General features: G+C 44.4%; 1 protein-coding gene across 2 annotated transcripts in view; it reads left to right on the top strand.

Moving 5' to 3' along the window:
• The window catches only part of OTUD7A (OTU deubiquitinase 7A), a 386,803-nt gene that overhangs the window by 175,246 nt on the left and 189,435 nt on the right, over positions 1-22,122 (top strand). For both annotated transcript variants that reach the window (XM_027571864.2, XM_027571865.2), the window contains exon 2: positions 14,087-14,214. The gene's annotated coding sequence lies outside the window, so the exon portion shown is untranslated. The remainder of the gene's footprint in view (positions 1-14,086; positions 14,215-22,122) is intronic.

The following is a 22,122-nucleotide window of genomic DNA, read 5'->3' on the forward strand; positions in this document are numbered from 1 at the left end:
TTTTCCATTTATAAAATGAAGATGTTGGATTTTAGATTATTTCTCAGGCCCCTTCAAGCTGTAACACTGTGCTTGTAAATTCATCATGACAGTCCTATAATAACAATGGAAAAATGTAGCCTGGATGTCAATTTAATGAGATAGGATTCACCATTGTCAAGTACTATAAACAAAGAACAGATTATCTGTTAGACATTTAGTTAAGCCTAGAAATAGGTCTTTAGTAGTTTGCTACAAGGCTATGCCTTCCTTCCTGTCTAGCCATTTTAAAAATGCTATAGAACAGGGATTGGCAAACATACACAGGGAAGCAGGTAACTGAGAGCCAAAAGGTGTTAAGATGACTTCTGATAGGCGGGAATTGTGGTGTGCCCAATCTAACACAATGAAAATTAGTACTGATGAAATGGAATGGTGAGGGGCACCTGGGTGGCTCAGTCATTGAGCATCTGCCTTCGGCTCAGGTCATGATCCCGGTCCTGGGGTCAAGCCCCACATCGGGCTCTCTGCTCCACAGGAAGCCTGCTTCTCCCTCTCCCACTCCCCCTGCTTGTGTTCCCTCTCTCACTGTCTCTCTCTCTGTCAAATAAATAAATAAAATCTTAAAAAAAAAAAAGAAATGGAATGGTGAGTTTAGATCGAAAGGTAAAAATCAAAAAAGCAAACAAAAAACAGCTGTTTCAGCAGAAGCAAAAGCCGTTGCTTAACTAATAACTTCATATGAATTTCTGAAGGTGCAGAAACTAGAATGGGACAAAAGGGTCTCAATTAATCAAGGCATTGAACTTCTCTATCCTGTGGGCCAAATCGTGTCTGAAGGGTTGTTCTCATTTCTTGGTCAGAGCAAAGAAGTCTAAGAAGGAAGTAATTTCCTTCTAGAAATCAGACACTAGAGCTCTGATGGAAAGGGAAAGAATAACCACTGGGTGTTGAATTATCCATCATAAAAATCAATTGGGCATATCTGTGTGACTCTACTTCTGGGTTCTGTGTTCTTTTCCATTGATCTGCATGTTTAGCCCTCCACTTATGCCACAGTCTGATTACCGTAGCTATGTGGTAAGCCTTAATATTGGGTAGATTGATCTCTCCCTCTTGATTCTTTTCTTCAAAATCATTTTAACTATTCTTATTTCACTGCCACTGCCTTCCCATGTAAGTGTATTACACTGATCTTGTCTATATCTACAAAAAATCTTGCTGGGTTTTGACAGGAATTTCATTAAATCTGTATATCAATTTGAGGAATTTTAGCACCATTAGTATTTTGAGTCTTCCAATGCAGGGACACATTATGTTTCTTCATTTATATAAATCTTTGATTTCTTTCATCAGTGTTTTGTAGTATTCAGAATATGAGTCCTACACATGTTTACTAAGATTTACAACTAAGTGTTCATTTCCTTAATGAGTGATTATAAATGATACTGTATTTTTAACTTCAGTGTCTACATGTTTATTGCTAACATAGAGTTAAACATATACGTGGGTTTTTGTGTGTTGATCTTTTGTCATGTGACCTTGCTCACTTATTAGTACTTGGAGTTTTTGTAGATTCCTCGGGATTTTCTACATAGAACATCATGTCCTCTGGAAATAACAACATTTTTGTTTCTTTCTTTCCAATCTGTATGTCATTTATTTCCTTCCCTTACCTTATTGCATTGGCTGGAACATCACACCAACATTAAATGAGAGTGATGAAAGCAGACATCATTGCCTTGTTCCCAATCTTAGGAGCAAAGCATTGCAACTTTCACCACTAAGTATAACATTAAGTATAACATTAGCTGTAGATTTTTGTAGATGCTCTTTAAGCTGAGGAAGTTCCCTTCTATTCCTATTTCTATGAGAATTTTTGTCAGGAAAAGGGGGTGAATTTTGTCAAAAATTGTTTTTTATGTATCAGTTGATATTATCATGTGATTTTTCTTCTTAGTCTGTTAATATGGTGGATTATACTAATTGATTTCAAATTTTGAACCAGCCTTGAATCCCTAAAATAAACTCTGCTTGGTCATGGTGTATAATTATTTTTATACATGCTGAATTCTATTGGCTAATATTTCTTAAGGATTTTGCATCTGTATTCCTGAGGGATATTGCAGATTGCCCACTTCTCCTAAAATCCTCGCATAACAGAAAGAGAACAAGAGGACTCTCTGGGGTCTCTTTTATAATGGCTCTAACTAACCCCATTCATGAGAGCTCCACCCTCATGACCTAAGCACCACCCAAAGGCCCCTCATCCTAACACTATCACATTGGGGGCTTAGAGTTTCAACATGATTTTTGGAGGGGGAACACAAATAAATATTTAGCTTATTTCATTAACCTCGATCACTTGATTAAGGTTGTTTCTGTGAAGTTTCTGTAATGCAAAGTTAACCATTTGTAATTAATAAATATCTTGTGGGAGGTACTTTGACACTGTGATGCAGATATTCTCTTTCTCATCATACTTTTGAGTCAGAGGAGAGTCTTCAAGCCATCCTGTTACACCACTGCATGAAGCCAGGCAACCCCAGTGATGAAAAACAGACAGGGGAAACAGAAGGCCAATTTCTATAAGTATCAGGATTGTGTGATTGCTGGAGCTGGGGAGAAGAAAGGAGGGGTGAGAGACATGGAGAAAAAGGGAGAAAAAGAAAGAAAGACTGACTCACAGAGAAAGACATGTAAAGGGACCCAGTGAAATAAAGAGGGAAAAGTTGAGGGAGAATCTAATATTTAAGTCTTGACTGACATGGTGAACAGGGAGCTTTTCAAGGAAGATAGATTATAACGACTTTGAGGTACCAGTGAGATGTTCATGTGAACATCACAACATCAGGGAGTTGTGGACCAAAGGGCAGGAAAGGCAAGACTAGAGAGAGAGATCTGGGGTCCATCTGAACATAGGTGGTTATGAACATTGAATGAGTATGATCAGTCATCTGAAGGAAAGAGCTGAGCCAAGGATAGATCTAGGAGAATATGCATAGTTTGTTGGAAAAAGGAATTAGTGAGACAAACTAAAGTGGTGGGGAGAGGAGGAATAATCAGATCACAAAGGATGATGGTATCAAGTATAAAGAACAGTCCAAGAGAGTAGTTGCGGCCAGCTGTGTTAACTAAGAGGCCCATGACTTGGTGGTGACGTTTGTGACTGTGATTTCAATTGGGTAGTAAGGATGGGATCCAGATTTGGGTAGAGGATAAGGGAGTGCATAGAATGGAGTAAGTGATGAAGAAACCAAGGGCCAACAATTCTTGTGAGCAGTTCAGCAAGGAATTGTTTAAAAACAGTGCAGAAGGAAAGATAGCTGTAATGTTGCCTATAGTAATAGTGGCAGCCAGATAGGGTTCTGTTGCTAAAGAAGATTAGCAGGGCTCCAAATAGCAATGCTTATGAATCTACAGTTTATTGCTGAGAAAGGATATGATATAGCAAAAAACACAGAAGTAAGGACCTACATCATAGCCAAAGACTGCCTATCAGCAAGGGGTTTGAAGAGGCCAAGGTCTACACAGGCTCCCTGCAGTTGTCCTCCTTCTGCATGGGTATACCAGATGTACTTTCTCTGAACCACCAACCTGCCCAAACTAAGCAGCCCGAAAGCAGTTTAGCTGGAGCTTCTTATACCCTAGTGGTCATGTAAGCACATTATTGCTAAAAGACCAGCCCCAATATGGGAGCCCTCTCCCCCTTCCTATGCTACACACCCCATCCTCACACTGAAACTAGTACAAGCTATCAGTTTCATTATTATCAATAAATGATACTAACAAACTAGCACAGCCTACCCCAAAACTCACTTGGGCTCCATGAGTAAAAGACAGCAATATTAGTCACATTTTATATTTTGACCAGGCACATCTCTCAAACTTTAGCAAAGCAGCTCAGGCTAATTCCAGGCCTCTTAGAATTAACCCTCATAGCACATCCTTCTACTAATGTTATTTCATTAAACTCTTAGAACCAGCCTGTTTAGTAGGTACTGTTACTCCTAGAGACTGTGATGTTCAAAAGGGTAAGTTGCCAAGGTAACAGAGGTAGAAAGGAAGAGAAGGACTTGAATGTATGGGACAGGAGGTCATGCAAAAGATGCTTTTTCAAGAAGAGGACTCCTGAGTAAGTTTGAAACAAGCTGGGAGGAAAAAGTAGAGAGGAAGAGCTTGCTGGAATGGGGGAGTGAAGGGATAATTGCAGAAGGTGGGTCTTTTGGGAAACAAGAAACAATGAGCTCCTGAGACCGCAAGCAAAGAAAGAGAGGAGGGGATTGTTGGGGGAGGTCATTCCCAGGCTCTCTCTAGCCTCCAGCTCAGTGGTTCTCCACTTGAAAGGCTTATGAAAACCCAGATTGCTGGGCAGCATGCCCAGGGGTTTTGATTCAGCAAGTCCGGGTGGAGCCAGAGAACTTGCATTTCTTTTTTTTTTTTTTTTAAGATTTTATTTATTTATTTGTCAGAGGGAGAGAGCAAGCACAAGCAGGGGAATCAGCAGGCAGAAGGAGAAGCAGGCTCCGCATTGAGCAAGGAGCCCGATGCAAGACTTGATCCCACGACCCTGGGATCATGACCTGAGCTGAAGGCAGACGCTTAACCAACTGAGCCACCCAGGCGCCCCAGAGAACTTGCGTTTCTAACAGGTCTCTGGGTGCTGCTGATGCTACAGACCAGATACCCCACTTGGAGAACCACTGCTCAGTGCAGGGTGGGTTGGGTCATCTGGAAGCAGAGGAACTGGAGGTGATGGGATGGGGGCCTGAAGGAGGGGCCTCTCTGGGACGGTCACCATGGGGAGTCTGGTCTCCTGGTCTGCCTTTTAACAGAAGAATCAACAGGTCACAATACTAGGGAAACAACCACAAGTTACCAAAGTTGAAAAATGCCAGGGTATTAGAGTAAAACGTGTTTCAGCTGCTTAGCTCTGATGTGAAGATTTCCCAGTTTAACAAAAAAATAAGAAGAATAATAGACCATTTTCATTGCTGATATGAAAAAAAATTTTTCATATTGAATAAGAGATGAAATTGTCACAGTATAATTTCAACCATTTTGAAATAGAAAACATCCCCAGTGGAGGAGCGAGAGCTTAGGAAAGAACATTTAGCTGCTGTTGTAGGAAACTCAGGTAAAGCTTGTTTCTTGAGCGGCAGTAACAGGACTCTGGGCTTGGTTATCAGGGAAGGACCTTCCAGGTAGGCAAAATACCTTGGGAGCTCCAGGAAACATGGGGAGTAAGGTGACAGGGCCTTCACAAAGTGAAGACAAAGAGCATCATTAGCATCTCTGTGCATTTCAAGAAGTGGCATAATGTTAAAGCAGGAGCTTTGATTTTGCTCTTCAGATTCTAGGTGACTTACTGCAGTATGACCTTGGGCAGGTTGCTCAACTCGTCTGGGCATAGGAGAGGTGGTATTTAAAGGGGCATGCTTGCCCCTCGGTGTAGATTTGTGGTGAAATGTAAGGATGAAGCAAATGGAATGTGCCTAGCACATCGGAGACACTCAAAAAAGTTCTTCTCTGCTTCAAGGTCAAACAGAAAATTCTTCACTTTCAAGCAGATGTAGTTCTGATTCTTCTCAAAACCTTGTCTGTGGTTCCTTCCAGAGCTCTAAAACTAGCGACTGTGGGCCTTTGTGGCCACATGGAGCCACAGCCTGGTCCTGCAGGACCCTCCCTGCAGTGGGTGACTTCGCTGGGGAGAGGTGCCAGGCCCCAGATCAGCCTTGAGATGGCGTTGCATCCAGTCAGGTCTGCTTCTAGGCTGCTGTGCTGGCCATGCTGTCCCCAAATCACAGTCACAGCCTGCCTGGCACCTCAGTCACCTAAGCTCCCCAGATCCACCTAAGTGCTGGGCTCTGACTTGGGTGGAGGACAATGCTGTAATGTGGCTTCTGCTCCCTGTGGGCCATCATCCTGCTTATGAGTGGACTTTCTCACCCCAGAAGAGGAGAAAGCAGCCCTGCCCATTCATGCCTGGCCCCCCTCTGTCCCCAGCTCCCAGGCTCACCTGACCCTGAACTGGCCTAGCCCACTGCTCACTTAGTGCCACTGGAGTCTAATTGAGCTTTATTTTTTAAAAAAGATTTGTATTTATTTACCTGATAGAAAGAGAGCACAAGCAGGAGGAGCAGCAAAGGGAGAGGGAGAAGCAGATTCCCCGCTGAGCAGGGAGCCCAATGCGGGACTCGATCCCAGGATCCTGGGATCATGATCTGAGCCAAAGGCAGACACTCAACTGACTGAGTCACCCAGGTGCCCCCTAATTTACCTTTAAACCTATAGGTGGAGAATACTAATAGAGCCAGAGCTCAGCCCATCCAGTAAGGTTGTGATGTACTGCAAACATTGCATTTTCCTAAGTGCATTCAGCACTGACCCCACAGTCTAATGCCATTGGATGTCATTAGACACCATTAGGCACAGCACCTTCCACTGAGAAGGGGAGGTGATTTTGAACTCCCTGAAGAGAAGTACTTGCAGGCTGGGAATCTCCTACAAGGAGGAGTCTCAGCTTTAATTTGCATAGGGCCTAAGTAATGCATTGCTCACTTAACCTCTATGCAGGGAGAAGGTTAGGGGGGGAGAGGGAGATGAGAAGGCTGGCTGGCCCAAACATCCAGTCCTGCTCCCAGACCCAGGCAGAGGGGAGGCAAGCAGGGCCTTTAGGCTCGGGATGACAGGGGCTGGTGTAGTTCTCCAAGCTGGTAGAGAAGAGCTGCCCAGGAAGTGAACTGGGCAGCACAGGGGAGGTGGCAGGAGGGACCCAAAGGCCAAGTGCCCGTGTCTGACGCAGCCTAGAAGGGAGCTGTGCATGAAAACAAAGATGTGTATTCAGTTTTAATCCATTTCATACCGAGAATCTCCCTATGAGGTAGGTCCTATTTCAGGTGAGGCACGCAGGAGTCAAGCAACTCTCCTGAGGTCACAGAACTAGTGGAACCGACCGTGTCTGGCTCAGCGCCCTCCCCAGGCTCTCCCACGTCCCACCTCAGGAGTTGTGCCATCTGTTCCCTGTTCAGGCGGCCCCTTGATCTCTCCCTCCCCAGTGGGAAGCCAAGGACCCTGTGTGTCCCCCCCCCACACCCCCATGCTTGGCTCCCGTTGAGCTCTCCGGAGTGCTGTGGAATAAAAGGAATCTTAAGGGGTGGTGGCGGGGGGGTGGGCATTCAGACATTTTTCCTTTGTAGGTCCTGTCCCACCCCTGGACCCGGGCAAGGGGAAGCAATTAGGAACTGAAGGGCTCACTTCTAGGAGACAAGGGGCAACAGCTAGGCCCCAGAGACCAGCAGATGTGACACTTGCCACTATCCAGGAATTGGGCCACAGTGTCCAGTTTCCTGAGGTGGAGCAGCGCCGCATATCCCATGGCCTCGCACCTGCCCAACTCCAGGCAGCTCTAGAGAAGTAAGAGGAGTTCAAGGTCTGGTTGCTTATACTGCCCAGATGCAGATCACGTTTGTTGGATTCCAACCTGCTTGATGCCCTGGGGTCTACTCTCATCCAGTTTTAACCTGCCTTCCTTTAAAGGTCTAATAATGCCCCTGAGGGGAAAGGAGGATCCCTCCCTCTCTCCCATGCTGCAAGCTTGTTTGTCTCCTTCTGCTAATAAAGCATTTGTAGATTGCCACCTTCAAAACTAAAAAAAACTGCCGTGGGCATGGCCAACCTGGAAGGGCAGGAACAGAGTGAGTGAAGGGGCCAGGAGTCACAGCTAGGCACTTTGCTGTGTTGTCCTGGGCAGGCTGACTCACCTGTTCTGGGAGTTGTAAGATGGGGCTCTGCGGTGACTCAGGGAGGCGGGGCTGGGGAATGGCCAACGTCGCTAGCTTTGACAGCCCATTTGGTGGGAGAAGAGTGGCCTCCACTGGAATGAGACCCTCATAAAGGAGGCTGACTGCTCTCGTTAGAAGTCAGGGACTTTCTTCATTACTGTTTCCAGAATGCCTTCTGCACCCTGGAGGTTTTGTGTAAGGATAAAACTCTGGCCCTGCTGGCCGATGGAGTTAGAAAATCAAGACTCCTGCCTGTGATGAAAGTAGAGGATGTTTCAAGGTAATAAATAGTGAATCGTGAAGTTGGGATGCACCCATGGGAGATGCCTTCAAATGTTACAGGAAAGGGAAGTTGTTGAGGGCAGCTTGATCCATGACGGCTTCGTGAGCCTGCTGGGACAGGAGCAGCAGGGGGTAGCCATGGTTCTAAAGAGCTGAGGGAATTTATTTCAGATTCTACAGAGAAGAGTACCTGTGGGTTGTCATGATGTCTTCTGCCCTGATGGAACCCACCGGAAAAGCAGTCAGGTGTACTAGAAGGAGCTCTGGACGCGGAGCAGGCCCCCTGGCCTCCATGTGCTGTCCCATGGTTGGCTCCTCTGTGTGCCAGGCTTCAGGAAGACTCTGGTCCCAGCCTGCATGGGACATCCAGTCTAGTGATATTCACTGAATCACATATGAGTAAATAGATAAACAGGGTAATTGCAGATCCTCCACCAAAAATTCACTAGTTAACAGTAAAGGTTGGGGAATGTCCTTTACAAATGATGGTCAGGGACAAGAAGGAGCTTCCATGAGACGCAGTCAGGGCAAAAGGGAGGGAGGAGTCCCACTCTGAAATCCTGGTGTCACCTTGACCCACCACCACCGGGCGCCTCTGAGTCCATGTGAAGGTCAAATTCAAAGCAAGAAGACGCTAAAAGAAAAGGGACCATTCATCTTAGATCTGAGGAGTGGGGCCAGCTGTGGGATCAGGAAGCCTGGGAGGGCAGTGGCCCCCTCTTCCTCTTGGGAAACATAAACACGATCTTAGAAATGACAATTCCCCAGAGAAGGAGTAAGTGGACGCCTGGCCCCATGACCCATGATAAGAGACCCTCTCGCAGAGCAGCAACACTTCCCATCCCTCCTTCCCTCCTTTCCTCTTCTCCTTGCTATGGTTGCTCTCAAGGGCTACCACCACCTGGCTCCAGGCCCTCCAAGTTGGCCCGGACACTAGACACCCCCCCCTTCCCGGCAACCGAGGCTGCTGTCCCCTGGATCATCTATCACCTCCTTGGGTCCTGTGCTTCACCTGGGTGGCAGGCACTCCTCGGCCAGCAGCAGGAGGCTTGGACCCACCCTTCTGAGCCACCCTGGCTAGCTCTTCTTTGAGCTTTCCTCTTCTGCAGCTGCCCAGTGGGCTCTCCTGGTGGGCACACGGCTCCCACATCTGATGGCACTGCAGACAGCATGTGCAGGTAAAGGATGGGTTGCGGACCCATGAGTGAGCGGAACCAGGCAAGGCCACGGGGTGAGAGGGTGGCCTCTGGAGGCCCTCCTGGGGGCAGAAAGAGGGCAGGACTGTGTGTCCCCCAGAGCCCCTTTCCTCAGCTGTATTTGTGAGATTACCTGAGAGGACTTAGAACCACTCGTCCAGGGGGTGACAGAGAATAAGCCCTCAACCAACACTCGTTCTGTCCCCGACTTCTCTTGGGAATTCTGTAGGACTTACGTTCCAGGCTAAGTGTCTCTTTCTCTCTGAAAGTCCCCTGGCCCCTGAGGCAGGTGGCACAAAGCACCATGGCTTCCCCTGGACTCAGGGTCACGATGATCGGCAGGTTTTGGTTTTCCTGCTTGTCTCCTGTTTCAGGCCGCAGGGTACACCTGCACAAAAACCAGCCCACTTTATTTCTGCCCCACCACCGGCAACTCCTGGTAAAGTAGGTGCTCATCAAAGGTTTGCTGGCTGAATGAGCAGCAAAGGCTTCTTGAGGGGAATGGGGCTTGAAGGGACCCTGGCTTGTGAAGGGTCAGGGGCATTCGGATAAGTAGCGGGGAGGGAACCAGGTGAAAAAATACAACAAAATCCAGGTGGGCATTGGAGGCAAGAGAAGGAGCAGGAAGGCCAGGCTCTGGGTCGTCCAGAGAGAGCTCTTGTGCATGATGAGCCATTCCCACACTGCCTTGGGTCCCTGGAGTCTCTCCGGCAGCCGCTGGGCCACCACCAGCCTTGGCCGCCCTGCTGGACGAATGCTACCCACTTTGTTCCTGCAGTTTCTTAGCATCCAAACCTGGGGCATAGCAGGCTTTCTTTCATATTCAACCCCCTATGTGCCTGCATTTTTTACCTTAGAATTGCGTCCCCATACAGTTGTGAGCCCCTTCAGGTCCTGAGAGCATTTTCAGACGCCTGTCCCAGTCAGTCTTCACCAGGAGCCTTGGAACCCTCTGAGCCCTGTGGTTGAAATGGCTTCCCAGGACTACACACCACTGGCAGGGGTCTCACCGGGTACCAATCCCAGGTCATCCCGGATGCTTTTCCAGGGGACTCTGCAACAGAGTAGAGGCAGGGCAAAGGGAGGCGAATCCCACAGGAACATTGTCTTTCTGCTTTCATGTAGGAGTTATTCTAAGCTCTCATCTAGAAGCTTCCAAACATGTGGTGTGTCCTCAGTTTCCAAGCACACTCCCAGGCCCTCTGTCTGCAGTCAGGGGGTGTCATGAAAGGCACTGCCAGCCTTATTATGATGATGTCTGCAATCTAGCCACATTCCACCTTTGGAAACCAAGATACAAAACGGAAATAGCTATTTTATTTTAGAAATTATTGTTCTCTTAGGACAGTACTTCCCACAAAGCATTGGTCCTTCCCTTTGTTTTGGCTGATAGCCTTTCCCCTCTCTTCATTGTGTTTCTGATCTGTATTGGTTTTCAATCACTAGAAATTTTCTTGCATTTCCCTCTAGAGGAGCTTGCATTTTGAAAAGCACTTCGACCTACCAGACCTTTCCAGCCTTTATTATGGACATATTTTGTGCTTACAATATCTGATGGTGCAAAAAGAAAATTTCCCCTTTATTTATAGAAGTTGTCACAGCCTTTTCCTGAATGTAAATTTCCTGAAAATTTAGCCAGGACATGCGGCAAGTTTTGATTCCGTTAGAGAACCGGAAGCAAAACTGCATACCAGCAGGCCTGAGGCTTTTTTGTATATCTTCTTGAGTGACAGACTAATTGGTGATCAGTATGTGAATTAAAACTCATTTCCTGGAAAGAAAATTTCTCTTAAAGCTCTCAGGAAGATCAAGAAATAAAGCCACCCCTTATATGCCTATCCCAACACACTTGGCTATTGCGAATAAGTCTGCAAATATCCATTCGAGTCCCTGCCTTCAGTTCTTGTGGGCATATACCCAGAAGTGGAATTGCTGGATCATGTGGGAATTCTGTGTTTGATTTTTTGGGGAACCACTATATTGTTTTCCTTAGAGGCCTTTTTACATTCCCACCAGCAACGCACCGACTTCCAATTCTTATATATCCCCACCAACACTTGTAATTTTTGAAAAAAAATTTTATGATAGCCATTCTAATGGGTGTGAACGGGTATCTCATTGTGGTTTTGGTTTGCATTTCTCTGGTGATTAGTGATATGGAACATCTTTCCATGTGCGTATTAGCCATTTGTATATCTTCTTTGGGCAATTCAGGTCCTTTGGCCGTCTTTGAATTGGGCTGTTTGGGTTTTATGTTGAATTGTAGGAGCTCTTTATATATTCTTGATATTAATCCCTTCTCAGATACATGATTTGTAAATATTTCTTCCCATTCTGTGGATTGCCTTTTTTTGTTAATGGTGTCTTTTGATGCAGAGGAGTTTTTTAAACTTTGGTGAAGTCCAATTATTTTATCGCTTGAGCTTTAATCCCCAAGAAATCATTGCCAAATCCAACATCACGAAGATTTTCTCCTAATTTTCTTCTAAAAGTTTTATAGTTTTAGCCCTTACTTGTAGGCCTTTGGTCCATTTCAAGTTAATTTTTATATATGGTGTTAGGTAAGGACCCAGCTTCATTCTTTGTCCTGTGGATATCCAGTTTTTCCAACACCATTTGTTCAAAAGATTGTCCTTTCCTCATTGAATAGTCTTGACACTCTTGTTGAAAATTATTTGACCATAGATGTGAGAGTTTTATTTCTGGACTCTCCGTTCTATCCCAGATAGAATCCTCATATGTCTCTCTTTACATGCATACCACATTGTTTGATTCCTGTAGCTTTGCAGTAAGTTTTGAAATCGGGAACTATTTCACTTCCAACTTTGCTCTTCTTTATCAAGATTGTTGCGACTATGGAGTCTCATTCTTTTACATATAGTCTCTTCCCAATTCTATTTAAGAATTCAGAAAATGTATTATCTGCGAAACCATTTTGAAAGAACTACTCAAAAACTCCCTGTAGCAAAAAAATGAAAGGAGAAACAAGAGATATGTAAATTATTTGTGAATAATTAACAGTGAAACACAATCACATGTTGTAATAATTAACAATGTACCCGTGAAATTTAAGGCAATTGTTAAGAAATGATCCCTAAGAAACTAGAAGCATGAAAATTAAAAGCAATTCAGGGTTTTTTTTTTTAAATGATTTTTACAAAATAGAACAGCAAAGGGAGGGAAGGGAATTACATTGAACTAATGGTCTTATCCTGTGTGGAAATTAAAGGTTGTATCTGTTCATGGTGTTGGGATAAAAAAAAAAAATTAAGACACCTGTGTGTGTAACAAATTTAAAGCAAAAAATAGAAGGAAAGATAAGATATATAACTTCTAAAAAATACATTACAAGAAAAATAAGACCAATCAAGTCAGCTGAAGGCAGTAAAGAAAATAACACCATAAAATTTGAGAAGTAGAAAGCACTAAAACAGATGATGGGGAAAGGTCCGAATATACAAGTCATCTCCCTACTCTACTTTTAATGCTACAAAAAATAAAAATAGAACAGGTTAAATCCCCCAATTAAAGGACAGATATTGGAGTGAAGGACTGAAATTGAATAAAGGATTAAATTTTATCTGTAAGGTATCAGATAAGACACAGCTGAAAAAAAAAATGGCCTAAAGAGGTAAAAATATAAGGCGTAGGCAAAACTATTATAAGCAGTGTTACAGAAAGAATGAGGAGCAACAAGACAAGTAGCAGAGTGGAATTCAAGGTGGGAAGGGATATACAAGACCAAAAAATATTTAGGAAAAGGTAAAAAACACCAAAAAGAGAGAGTGATCGCATTAGCTTTGAAATGTTGAAAGTAAAGCAGTTATGCTTATGAAGACTGGTGATTTCTCCATCTGGGTGGGAGATATCAAAGGGGAAGCCAGCCAGGGGTCTGGAGCCCCAGGGTATTTAGAAACCACAGGACAGAACATACCATCCCAGACCTCGGGGCACACCACAGACATTTCATAGACACAGGCAGGATCCTCAGACTTCACCCAGAGCCTAGGTGTGATCATAAAGGAAAGCGGGGTTCCTGGACCCCATGTGGTACAGTCTGTGTAGAGTGCACAGATGTGACCCAATCCCCCCCCCCCGACCTGTGAAGTCACAGGCCTCCAAGCTTAAGAGCATCTTAGGGTTCCGATGCCTGCAAGAAAACTCCACATTGCATATGAGTGGATCTCAGGAGTCAAGATACTGCGGAGCAAGGTGTACCCACCTGGACTGAGGTGTGGTCCACAGGGACCCTCTCCATTCACGGTGCTGTTCATGACACCCAGCCCTTCATATGGAGCACAATGCACCCTGCCAGGACCGGGGTGTGGTGATCACCATGACCGCCTTGATTCCCCGTGGTCCGGGTGGCGATTACGAGTAGCTTCCTAACTTCAGGGTTCCTCATAGACCACACCACCTGAGATTCTCATGGAATGTCAGAAGTCAGGAGTTGGTGTGCGAGGCCCTCTGAGAAGCTCTGTGCACCTCTCCTGGAACATGAGCATAGCACATGAGCGTCTTGTGTGTTCTCATCCACAGTTACTTCTCACAGTCACCCATTGGGGAGACTTTTCCCATTTATCCTGACCTACCTCCAGATGCCCACGCTTATTTCAAAATTAAAGAGTGGGATGGTGTGTTAAGAAGGGGGATTTCAGGGATGTGGGGTTCACTCTCAAGACCATTTCAAGTTCATATTGAATACTTAAAATCACTTTTAAATTTGAAATATTTACATTTAACTTTTAAATATATAAAAAATATATTCTTAAAACTTAGATTTTAAATTCTCACTTTTCGTGAACTATGAACATTCCTTTTTTATCCTTGTCATCTTTTTTCCAGAGTTCTCAGGGGCTGCAGTCTCACACCATCTACGGGGGCAACAATGGGCCATTTCCAGCAGGGACGGCGCAGTGTTGCCCTGGATGCCTGACTACCACACACCTCCAGAGAATCACGGTGTCTGAAAAGTAAGTCCCATGTTCTTGGGCCCCTAGCAACTGTGCCACAGGGGCACGTGCAGTCAACACCTCTAGCAACAGACCAACTTGTACTGGTCCTTGGAGCAAATTGCCTGAAATCCAATCTAAAGCCAGGGATAGGGTTATTTATTCCCTGAAATCCATTGAGAAAGAATTATGAAATGAGTTTCGTATTGTACTATAATTTGCATTTAGAATGATAAACATTATTCTCAAAAAAAAATGATTGTAGTGAACAACAGAAAAGTGATTTTATTTACACTAATACTGGTACAAAATTTATGAAGTAATTCTATCGCCCTCTGTTGCTATCGTGATTGATTTGTAAAGTATTATAAGAGTAATTTAAACAAAAGTAGTCTTTCACCTTCACATATTTTCCTTTTTAATGTTTCCTCTTAGTTCTTGTCTCAAAATGCTGTTTTTATCTAGTTGATTAATAGCATAGCAATTCTTTTGCCTTATGACTCCTTGAACAAACATTTATTTTTTTTGTCTGCTCTTCATTTTGCTAAATTTCACATCTATTAAAAATGGAAAGTGAACACTCATATATTCTTCACTCAGATTTACCAGTTGTTTACCCACAAACACACACACATATACACACATGGAATATGTACTCATGTGTGTTATGTATGTGTGTGTTCAGTGTTTCTCTCTGAATCATCTGAAAGTAAGTTGCAGACATCATGACATACTTTGAGAAATATCTCCTACATCCATAGGCTTTCTTCTTCAAAATGGTAGCACCGTTATCACTGAGGAATTTAACACTGATAAAGTAATCTTATCCAACATATAGTTCCTATTCAAATACCTCTGGATGTCCCCAAAATATTCTTCATAGCTGTGTTCCCCTATCTAGCATTCAGTTAAGCATCATGCCCTGAATTTGGTTATGTCTCTTTAAATCGAAGCCGAACACTGCTTTTGCTTTTATCTTTGGTGATTTTGACATTTCTGAAGAACCTAAGCCATTTGTTTCGAGGAGAGTCTCACAGTATGGATTTGTCTGGCTGTTTCTTCATGCTTAGGTTCAGGCCCACATTTTGTGTGTTTACACCACATCCGTGGGTTCAGCATGTCAGGGTGACCTGGTGCTGGTGAAGACGAGTTTGTTCACCTGGCTCAGGTGGTTTCTCCCAGAGCTGTCCTTTATAAAGTTACTGTTATTTTATTCCTTGTAATTAATAAGTAATCAGTGCGGTGAACTCTGAGACCATGTGAACATTCTCTTGTCTAGCTCATTTTCACCCATTTTAGCATCCACTGGAGGTTGTATTATGATTTTTAACTAACCAGTTCATTAGCACCACGGTCTTCCTTCCCTGTCAAATGGTTTCATTATTTTGTTCATTTTTCCACGGTTGTGAGCCGCCACACAAGGGAGAATATCAAAGCAGTCAAGGGAAGGACTCTGAAATTAGACCGTCTGGATGCATGTCTAGTATGCATCCCGTCTCTGACACACACTCACTAGGTGACCTTGAGCAAATATTTCATCTCATAAACCCTCAGTGTCCTCATGATTAAAATTAGGAGGCAATGGGTAACCATTGCATGGGGTGTCTGGTAGGGATGGAGCCCACGGTTGGCTTCACCAAGTATTAGCTATTAATTATTATCAGCGGCAAAAGGACAGGCTGCATGCCTCCGGATGCTGCTTCACTCCCGAGATCTTCTGTAATCCCCAAAAGCTGAATAAGACCTTTGGCAAAAAATGCTGATAAACCTGAGTGACAGGGCAGAGGTACCCCAGGATGTGAGTGGTCATATTTTTAAGTCCCTAAAGTTAGAAGGTGGCATAGAGAAGTGACATCATCACAACAGGAAGCATGCATCAGTGAATAGCATCCTAATGGCGTCCACTCCACCATTCTGGTTATTTCTAACACTCTTCGTTGCTTGGCTCCTTCCCCTGGCTAGGCCTGGATCTCCCTAGTCTGCTGACAGTTTTGCCTTTCAGTCACTAGCAACTGATTGTTTGAAGATGATTAGGTTTCTTTCTGTTTAGATCAGGTCACTGTGGCTTTATTTGAGCTCCTTTGCCTTGGAATCCTCTTTGAGAATCTTTGGAGAATTCTACCAAGAAAATAGCTTGTGAATATACATGTTAGTTTTTGAGCTATACATGGGCATGGATTAGGCTGAGTCTTAAAAAAAAAAAAAAAGATTACCCTTGGAGAACATTTTTAGCTGGAGTATCTGAAAATGTTACTTGCCTAGATTTCTTCCCCAAGAGGGCTGGCTTTCATAAAGCAGGGCTTCTGGAAGCATGCATGCTGTATCCAGCATGTTTCCTGGCTTCTGGCTTGCTGGGCTGAGCTTGAGGGATGGCCCTGACATGTCACCTGTTCTCCTGCTTTCTCGGTGATGCCAGCCCAGCCAGCCTGAGGTTAGCCGGGGCAGAGAATGGGCCCTGCAGACCCGGAGGTAACACCTTTGCTTGGGCACCAACCTGAAGTCCCCCAGAAGGTTCACCACCTCCTCCTTCTGTTTTCCTCCCTTTTAGCCATTCGCAGGCCAGGGATCCTCTGCCTGTCTCTGTGTCCCCTTGATGAGCTCCTCGGAGAAGGGACAGTGGTGCGGGCAACATAATGGTTTACAGGTTGAGTGAAGCACAGTTAAAAATCAAATCTGCAGTTCTGCAAAAACACAGAGGAAATCACTTGGGTGTCTTTTGACTGTGTGGGTGGAAATATCAGGGCTGCCTTTTTTCTGTTCTTCAAGTGCATTCTGTGAAATTCTGTCCACTTGGAAACCTGAGTTATCTGGTCTTAAATGAGTAGCATACTCCTAACCTGCATGCTTGAGACTGACATGGAAACAGTTTGAAGCCAAGGAAAAAAGCTCCCTGTAGAGAAGCCCCTCCCCAAGGCTTCAGGTCCTGGGCCTTACTGGGGGGACCTCCTTGGTGGCCCTGGGTCAGTCCTTGAGTCTCCGTCTTCATGCTTGCTTTACTTCCCTGTTCCCGGGGGTCCTGCAGCCGTTGCCCCAAGAGCCACACCAAGTCCCACCTGGGTCCCAGGAGCTCATGTTTTTTTGTGGCAGGTGTGATCATGGCGCCATGTCTTTCCATGTCATGCCCACACACAGTGGGCCGTAACCTCCCCAGGAAGGATGGAATGTGGGTCCTGGAGCAGCCCCGGGGCTAGGTGGCACACCCAGGCTGTGAGAGGGACAGCAGAACCCAGGGCCTGATGTCTGCCTGGGCAACCGGGCTCTGCTCATTGGTGTCAAATGTGGAGCAAAAGTATGGGTGTGCTGGGTGAGACAGGTTTGTCCTTCCATCTGTGTGAAGCGCTAGCCTAGCCCATGGTCTCTCTGGTTCTGGGGTCTGGGATCCAGTGCTTACTCCCCATTTTCTAGCTGGGTGGCCATAGTTTCCCATCTGCCCAATGGGGACAGCATTCCCTCTTGGGTAGGCCTCCCAGGAATGGTGTTTCCCTTGGTTCCAGGTACTGAGTGTTGAAGGGCACCTCCCTCTTCTACCCTCATTCTTCCGCTGGTGCATCTCAGCACTGGGGATTCCACACAGAAGACCCGTTCCTGACCCTCAGAGTCCACTCTCACAGTTACGGCAGAGGAGGGCTGCATAGAGCAAATGCCAAAGCCCGTGAGGCCCATATGGGGCTGTCCCTCTCAGTGTCCTAATGTTTTCCCTGAACTGTTTTAAATGGAAACACATTGAAATCCACACTTGTTCCTTGAGTAGCGGAAGCTGCAGATGGCAGAGGAGGGTGAGCAGCAACACTGCAGCCACTGCTCTCCCAAGGATGGAGCTAAGGTTTCCTGTCCACTGGGGCTGCCAGGGATGTGCCGATGTGGTTTCAATCCATAGAGCTTGAGCCCAGCTCCTGGTTACACCAAGGCCAGGCTGGGGGCTACGTGTGGATCAGCTCTGTAGACCTCAGTTTCCTCATCTCTGAAATGGGGATGGTGATGGTGGTGCCCTCCACACAGGGCTCAAGTGAGGACAAAGTGAGTTAATTCATGAGAAGTACCCAGAGCTGTGACACCTGGTAAGAATGCTAGAAATCATGGTTGTAAGTATGAGGGCCCAGGCAGATGTGGACGCATAGCTCATAGTGAGCAGTGACTTTCAGCTCCCTTTCCCCTGTCCTCCCACACGCTTTGACTCAGTTATTATGAACAACTGCACCGTGAAACAGCATAGTGCTGCTCTGGAGGTCATTTTGTGGTTGGTGGGGTTGTATCCCCTGGGTCAAGCCCTGAAAGCTGTGATTTATTATTTTTGGTCTGTTTTTCACATTTTTTATGTGCCCAGAATTAAAGCTTACTGTGCCCACCAAAGGCACTTGAAACTCACTGAGAAATGAGACTGGCCACTGGCTATATCTTACCTCCCAACTGGGTGACTGGGCTGGTTAACCCCAGTCCCGCCTGAGCTTCCTCCTGTGCCATTGTTCCTTGGCCCTCAGACCCTCTCCTGGCCTTTCTGTCAGACCAGAGGCTTTTCCCCTGGCACCCAGTTTTGCTCCAGAAACTGTGGGAGCTAGCTGGCTGTGTTCACAAGCCTTTCTTCTGATACTCACAGATAGGTCTATATGTGACCCAGGTAGTCCCTCAGCTAGTCCTGACATCCTGTGCTTATGGGTGCACATCTGAGTGCACATTTAACATTTTGCATTATAAATTTAAATAGGGACAAAGATGTCATTTCTAACATATTGTAAATAATGACATTTTAAAACAGCAGAGGTGTGTCACTTTTTTTTAAAGATTTTATTTATTTGTTTGACAGAAAGAGAGAGAGAGAGCAAGCAAGCACAATCAGGGGGAGTGGCAGAGGGAGGAGAAGCAAGCTCCCTGCTGAGCAGGGAGCCCAACATGGGGGCTCCATCCCAGGACCCTGGGATCATGACCTGAGCCAAAGGCAGATGCTTAGCCGACTGAGCCACGCAGGCGCCCCGATACGTCACTTTTTTATTGAAGTATAGTTGACATATAATATATTGGTTTCAAGCATACAACATAGTGATTCAACACTATACATTACACAATGCTCACCGTGATAAGTATATACATATATATATATATATATACTGTTATTACAATTAAAATGCTGTACTTTTTATTCAGACCTATCATTTTTTAAAAATATACACAATCGAGGTGTATATTTTTATACACCTCCTCGTGCTTGCTCTCTCTCTCCTCTCAAATAAAATCTTTAAAAGTAAATAAATATACACAAATATACACAAATATAAGACCACCCATTCAAAATACAGAATACATGGATTCTTCCTTCACTTTGAAATTTTATACCATTTTGTTTCCTCCTTGAATTCATATAGAAATAGGAATAGAAATTCCACCTTCCCCACAAAACTTTATCATAATTTTCTTCTAGAAAGACATTCACTAAGAAAAAGAAAGACATTCACTGATTATTCTGTCACCTGTTTTTTGCATATTTGCTTGTGTATGTTTGTTACACAGACCTATATATATACACATACATATGTTAAAATATTCCATGGGGCTTGCTATTGATACTGTTTATAGTATTGATTAGTATACAGATAATCAAAACAGCATAATTAAATACAAAATAAAATATATCAGAGAAAAGTCTCTTAATGAGATGGATGACAGAGAGGCTCCTGGGGAGATCTAGTGTGAGGACTCATTGGCTGCCCCTTTCTGTGGCATCTGGAGGTTTCCACTCCAGAGCGATGTAGGGTATGGGAAAGAAGAACCTGCAGGGCAGACATCTTACCCACAGACAAATTTTATGTTAGATTATATACAGACTTGAGAATTTGAAGATTGATTGTTTGAAAGTGTTCCACACTCATGTCCCCTTGACAAAACTTAATGTGCCCCAGGGGTGCCCAGGCTCAGGTTGAGAGCCACAGCCCACGCTTTCTGTACTCGCTCAGATCTAGATCCAGTGTCCCTGCCAAGGGCAGATGCCCTGTCATATACTATTCTTACCTCTGCATTCTTTCCATGTGATCCGAACCTCCCCCACCCCTATAGCTTCCTTTCAAGCCATAGACTCTTCTAGAATGCAGTTGTGTCCTTTGTCTCTTTGTGGTCTTCCAAGAATCTGTGTGGACTGAGTCTCCCAGAGGAATTCAGGGAGATCATTTAGGTTTTGATACTTTAAAGTATATAGTATATCATATTCTAGATCTTTCTTTCCTTGCTCAACATATTTCTCCATATTAGCTGCACCTTCACAGGTAGGATTTATGTATGTGGCTTTTTCTGTAGACCCATGGCAGTGTGTGTACTTCAGGGTGGGCTTGTTGGCATCACCAATCAGGAAACCCTGGTAACCAGGATTCTGCTTCAGGGCCTCCTCCTCAAAGCCCAGGTGCTGAGCCATATGAAAGAGGCACAGTCCCCAGTGAGAAAGAATGAATATCAATTCTTAAGGGACTTACATACTCAGGGGCAGTTCTTGAATCTTCTGTAACCAGAGAGGCCTGCTATCCACATGGACATTGTGCCACCACGAACGTATGCATGTGGGTTGGCCAGTTATGATAATGCCCGGGGAGCAGTTTCTATAGGGATCATTTTCCAGTGCTTTGTTAAATTTCCTCTGTACCTTGTGGGGTATTCCTAGAACATGCAAAGCCCAGTTCTCACACAAAATCATTTGTTAGCATATACAAAACTTAATTTTACTTATTGATAATGAACCAGCAAAAAGAGATGCCCCGACAGCATCTACATGAGGGCTCAAATTCATTGTGCAAGCCAAAAGGCAGCATCTTATGATGGTGCTACATGATCACTTATAATTCGTCAGCCATCATTTTTTTAGATAATTGTTATAGAAAAAAAGCAAACTTGGTTTGGCTCCAAGTACATTTGAGTAACTAGAATTTATAAAGTCAACTGGAAAAGAAATACAGAAATAAGATGCTAAGTTAAGCTGACTCTCTAGAGGGCAATAAGATAATACCTTATCTGGGTTTTACATTTTAACTGAGGGCAATAAAAATCATAATTTATTAATTTCTGCAAGTTAGTCTCTAATTTTACAGAGCTATATACCCTCTGCATCTTTATCGGTTGTTAATTGTTGGATAAGTGGTTGTGACACTTCTCAAGAGTTTCAGAATAGGATCAAATAGGCTTATAATAAGTCAGTGTTTTAGCAGAATATCAAAAATTCAAGAAATAACCATTTTGCCTTTTTTTCAAGTTTAGAATAAATTTTTCTATAACAATTATCTAAAAAAAAAAAAAAGATGGCTGACAAATTAGAAGTGATCATGTAGCACCATCGCAAGATGCTGCCTTTTGGCTTGCACAATGAATTTGAGCCCTCATGTAGATGCTGCAGGGGCATCTGTGGTAGGCAGCTTCTGACATGGCTCCCAATAATTCCTGCCTCCTGACAACCACATCCTTATGTTGTTCCCTGTCCTTCTGTGGGGGCTGGACCTAGTAAATAGCACCCAATAAACAGGATACAACAGACATGATGGGCTGCCTCTTCCAAGATCAGGATACAAAAGACTGGAAGTTCCCTCATGCACATGCTATCTCTAATCCTTGCAGTCTGACCAGTGGAAAATCTCATGTAGCAAGAAATTGATTCTTAGTTCATTGACCCTCAGGAAATGAATCTGCCAACAACCACATGAGTGAACTTGGAAGGAGATCCTTCCCTGGTTGAGCCTTCATGCAAGATTGCAGCCCTAGCCAACATTTTAGTTACAATTTAGTAAAGACAGAGTCAAGTAACCCAGCTAGGCACACCCTGATACCTAACCATAGAAATTGTGACATAATAAATACATTGTGTCAAGTCACTAAATTTTGGAGTAATTTGTTTCATAGCAATAGCTAACTGATACAACATCAATGAAATGTATAATGTTGATTGTACTTGGAGATGTGCTT

This window comes from Zalophus californianus, chromosome 6, assembly GCF_009762305.2.
Source record: "Zalophus californianus isolate mZalCal1 chromosome 6, mZalCal1.pri.v2, whole genome shotgun sequence".
Lineage (NCBI taxonomy): Eukaryota > Metazoa > Chordata > Mammalia > Carnivora > Otariidae > Zalophus > Zalophus californianus.